The sequence below is a fragment of the Tupaia chinensis genome, unplaced genomic scaffold (genome assembly GCF_000334495.1).
Source record: "Tupaia chinensis unplaced genomic scaffold, TupChi_1.0 Scaffold000186_1, whole genome shotgun sequence".
Lineage (NCBI taxonomy): Eukaryota > Metazoa > Chordata > Mammalia > Scandentia > Tupaiidae > Tupaia > Tupaia belangeri.
Window position 1 is genome coordinate 99,456 of NW_006159661.1, and position 5,473 is coordinate 104,928.

The 5,473-nt window shown below is 39.5% G+C and overlaps 1 pseudogene; it reads left to right on the forward strand.

The window, feature by feature from the left end:
- Positions 1–3,444: 3,444 nt before the first annotated feature.
- LOC102469528 (myosin regulatory light chain 2, smooth muscle minor isoform pseudogene) lies at positions 3,445–4,725 on the forward strand (annotated as a pseudogene).
- Positions 4,726–5,473: the final 748 nt, after the last annotated feature.

Genomic DNA, 5,473 nt, shown 5'->3' on the forward strand with positions numbered 1-5,473 from the left:
CTCCTAACCTTCATCAGAAATTCATTCCTATAGTATTTAGCCAACACATACCCTATTTGTTCTAGTGGGCCTACTTTTAGGAACTTACAGAAATACTCAAGTACACAAAAATACATATACAAGAATGTTTTTGCAAAAGTATTTGTAATAGTAAGAACAAAAAGGAAACAGCTTACATATCCATTATTAAGGAATAACCCAGAAACATTAGTTAATATTGGCAAAACATTTGCTTAGCCATATGAAGAAAGGGTATTAGACTATAGAAAATGGGGCAGAGAGTGAGGGACAGAATTTATCTTTTAAAAAGGGGAGGAAAGGAAAGGAGAGAGGAAAAAGAAAACCTTCTGTATGAGAATAGTGAGTCTTTTTCCTTTTTCTCTCCTCCTGTATTTTTCAAATACCTGGAGGATTTCAGTGTGGCAAGTATAGGTCTGGCTGAGATATTTGCTAGTGACCTGTTGACAGCTGCCCCATAGTTATGCCCAGTCTGCACCATTTCCATCCTCAGAATTTTCCTATGATCAGTAAGGATGTGTTTACATAAATTATAGTTGAACTGTGTTATGGAATGATAAGCAGCTGTTAAACAGAGCAAGGTAGATCTATATGTACTGATGTGGCAGAACAACATGTGCAATGACCCCTTGTGCACACATACACACACAGAGAGAGAAACCCCTGTGTGAGTATGTGAATGTGTGTATGTGTGTGTGTGTGTGTGTGTGAAGGCATAGAAGAGTAGACAATCACACATTAAAATTGTTCATGGAGAGGAAAGAAAGATAATTCATTTTTTATTCTATGTGATTCTACATGAAAAAAACAGGCACTCTCATTGCTGACAGGAATGTAAATTGGTTCAATGCCCATAAAAAGAAATTAGGGGGACCAGCAGTTGGTGTAATGGCTATGTCGCCGGACTCCCAAATAGTCAACCGCAGTTCAAGTCTCGGACCCAGTGGCTTAAACTCACGCTGGGTGCATGTGTGTGCATGCCCAAGATCCTGAGAGGAGAATAGAGAAGGGATTGCAGTGTGGCCGTTCACCCTGCGGGGGATGATTTCTCGCTTTCTGTCTCTCTGTCTCTGTCTTTCTGGCAAGGGCACACGCCCTATAGCAAAAAAGCTCTCAAAGAGAAAAAGAAAAAGAGAAAGAAAGAAAGAAAGAAAGAAAGAAAGAAAGAAAGAAAGGAAGGAAGGAAGGAAGGAAGGAAGGAAGGAAGGAAGGAAGGAAGGAAGGAAGGAAGGAAGGAAGGAAGAAAGAAAGAAAGAAAGAAAGAAAGAAAGAAAGAAAGAAAGAAAGAAAGAAAGAAAGAAAGAAAGAGAATTTAGGCAATATCCATTGAAATGACACATGCATTTACCTTGTGATCCAAAAATCCCAGTTTGGGAACATTATTCTACAGAAATACTTGCATTTGTATAAAATTACATATAAGCAAGAGGAATGATTAGAGTATTACTTGACATTTATTTATTATTTAAGTGTTAATATAATTTACCAGTGAAGCCATCTGGACCTACATGGAAAGGCTTTGGGTTATAAATCAATTTTCCTAACATACGTATTTTCTATTTTCTATGGCCATTTTGATATGTTGTGTTTTTCACAGAATTTGAATTTGTCTGCTACAATCAGCTTATAGAGTTTATTGGCATAAAGTTGTTTCCAATATCTTATTATTAACTTTTAAATGTCTGTAGGCTCTGTAGTGATTTTTTTTTTCTCATTCTTGACAATACTGATGCATTTTTTTCCTCTTTTCATTTTTTTAATTAATGTTGATAGGAATGCTAATGTCCCTCTAAAAGTCATATGAAGAAGCCCATCTCCACAGTGCAATGGCATTTGGGAATGGAGGGTTTTGGAGATAATTAGGCTTAGATGAGGTCATGAGATTGGAACTTTCTTGTAAAAAGAGACATTAGAGCACTTGTGTGCTCTCACTCTCCCTCTCTCTCCCTCTCTCTACCATGTCTATGGTATTTTATTATGACAGGTCAAGCTAAAACAAGGAGCTTTGGGCCAGCAGATGACGGAGTGGTTATATTACTGGATTCCCACATGGCTGACCAAGGATCAAGTATTGGATCCGGGAGCTTGAAATTCATGCCTGGCACTTGTGTGTGCCCAAGATCCTGGGAGGAGAATAAAGGAAAAGAGATTGCAATGTGGCCAACCCCCATGGGGTGATTTCTTACTTCTCCTCACTTTCTCTGTCTCTCTCTCTCTCTCTCTCTCTCTCTGGTGAGCACATGCACTCTATGGCAAAAACCTCTAAAAAAAAACAAAAGATGAAGAAAGAAAAGACAAGGAGTTTATCAATGTTATTAATATTTTCAAAGACCTAAACTTTGGCTTTGTTTTCTTTTCCTTATTGCTTGTTTGTTAGTTGAAGCCACCAGGTCTGGAATTCAAATCATGGTCAGTCATACAGGAAGGAGTCCTATGCCTTAACCACCATGCCACCTGCTGGCCCCTCACTGATTTTTTTATCTGTTATTTTCTTTCTGAAGCTTACTTTAAGCTTCAGTTGTTTTTTGTTTTGTTTTGTTTTTTCCAAACTTAAGGTGGAGATATAGTCATCAATTTTGAATATTTTTTCTTTTTCAAATTTTCTCTTAGCACCGCTTCAGGTACATTCTCAAATTTTTATACTTGTGTTTCCAGTTTCATTTATTTAAAGTTTTAAAATTTATTTATTTACTACTTCCATGAGCGAGAGAAAGAAAAGCAGGTACTCCAAACATAGTCCCCATGCCACGATCCGCCTCCAGCCTCAGCCAACCCAAATCTCAGGTACACACGTGTGCCCAGGACAGTACCAGGCCATGAAGCCAATACTTTCTCATGTAGGTCCAGTTGTGTTAGTACTGTTAGTTTTGCTAGTGCTGTCTGGTCTTTATTTAAAATGTTTTAAATACTCCTTAAGATTTATTCTTTTATCTTCTTGTTTAATTTCTAAATATTTAGTACTTTTCTAAATACAGAAATATCTATTAATAATTTAATCCTACAAAAATCAGAGAAAGCATGCTGTGTGATTTCTCTTTTTTGGAATTTTTTTTTAAATTTGCTATAGAGTGCATGCACTTGCCAGAGATAGAGGAAAGCAAAAACATACCTCCTGGGGGGATAGCCACATCACAGTACCCTCTCCTCCATTCTCCTCTCAAGATTCTAGGCATGCGCACACACAGGACCAGTGTGTTTCAAGCCACAGGGTCCAGTTATCAAACAGCACAGTTGGCCATGTGGGATCCAGCCACCTTAACCACCATGTCACTGGCTGGTCCTGGAATTTTTTTTAATTGCCAGAGGGCATATGTGCTTGTCACATGAGAGAGAGTGAGAGAGAATGAGAGAGAAAGCACCCTTCCAGTGGTATGCAGTCACACTGCAATCCCCTTTACTCCATTTTTCCATCCTGTCAGAATATTGGCATACATGAATATGTGTCTTTCAAGCCACTGGGGCCAAGATTCAAACCATGGTCAGCCTTCTAGACATATCATTCACCCACTATACTACAGAGCTGGCCCCTCTACGTTTTGGAATTTTATTAAGAGTTATTTAATAGTTTAGCATGTTTTCTCTCAGTAAACATTCCATGTGTACTTCAAAAGAATGTGTAGTAGGCCGTTGCTAGACATGGTGTTCTACAAATGTAACAGAGCTGAGGTTGGTTGATAGTATTATTTAAAGTTTGTTTTTTTTTTTTTTTTTTTTTTTTTTTTTTTCATGAGAAAGAGACAGAGAAACAGGAACCTTCTCCCAACAATGTCTTGCTATGCGGTAGCCCACTCCCACGCCTTTCAGATGGCTAGAACCATGCTCAGAGTGTTTGGTTTGACCTGAGAACTGAACCGAGGACTTTCTCTGATGGCTCTCCCTACTGCCTGTACTCTTGTATTATGTCTAGGCCAATACTATTATTTAACGCTTCTATATCCTTCATGACTTTTGTGTACATGTTCTATCAGTTACTCAGCTATCCTAACTGTGAGTGTAAATTTGTCATGTTTTTTCCTTTGATGCTTTCAATTTTGCCCCCATGTATTTTAGAGCTCTGCCCTTTAGTAGATACATATTTAAGATTAGCATCTTCAAGTGTTGATTTCCAGCAGCTCTCAGAGTAGGGGGGCGACGATAGTGACAGCAAGGGGACCACCGAGGTGCTCAGATTCTCATGGCCATGCAGGGATTGAACCACCACCATGTCAAGCAAACAGGCAAAGACCAAGACCACCAAAAAGCACCCTCAGCACACAACATCCAACTTCCTTGCCATGCTTGGCCAGTCACAGATTCAGGAATTTAAAGAGGCCTTCAAAACGTGATTGATCAGAACAGAGATGGTTTCATCAACAGGGAAGATTTGCTTGCCTCACTGGAGAAAAATCCAGCTGATGAGTATCTGGATGTCATGAGAGGCTCCAGGCTCCATCAGTTTCATGGTGTTTCTCACAATATTTGGTGAGAAGTTAAATGGCACAGATCCAAAAGATGTCATCAAAAATGCTTCTGCTTGCTTTAATGAAGAAGCAACTGGCCTCATTCAGGAAGATTACCTGAGAGAGCTGCTGACCACAACGGGGATTGTTTTACAGATGGGGAGGTGGACGAGCTGTACAGAGAAACACCTAGAGACAAAAGGGGAATGTGAATTACATGGAGTTCACATGCATCCTTAAACATGGAGCAGAAGACAAAGATGACTAAAAATTTCAAATCCTAGTCAAACATTTCTGATAGCCACTTTGAGTACTGAGATTTTGTCTTGCACGCCCTCAGTTTGCCAGCTTTTGCCTTTCCTGTTCTATTTATTCTCAGCCATTTTGGGCACAGGTATCTTTAAAATCAAACTGAAAATGGGACTTTGTCATTTTCAGACTAGGAAATAGGGTAATTTGACTTACCAGCTCTCTCTCCTTTCAATAACTGTGGTCTACACAGAGTCAATATTTTTTTTTCAGAAAAAGTTATTCATTTCAATTTTTTCTGAACAATAATTAAACTTCATGATTATAAAAAGATTAGCATCTTCTTGATGAAATGACCCTTTTACCATTTGAAATATGTTTTTAATGCTGCTAGTTATCTCCTTGTGTTTTCTTTTTTTTTTTTTTTTTTCGGAGAGATTTTTCACTATAGGGCTCGTGCGCTCGCCAGACAGAGAGAGACATAGAGAGAGAAAGCGAGAAATCACCCCCCAGGGGGGATGGTCACGCCGCAATCCCTTCTCCTCCATTCTCCTCTCGGGATCTTGGGCACGCATGCACACGTGCCCGGCGTGAGTTTTAAGCCACCGGGTCCGGGACGCGAACCGCGGTCGACTACGTGGGAGTCCAGCGACATAGCCATTACGCTAACTGCTGGTTCCCGTTATCTCCTTGTGTTTTGAGGAGACTTGTTTTTTAAATTTTGCCAGAGGGTATGTGTGCTCACCATAGAAAGAGAGAGAGACAAA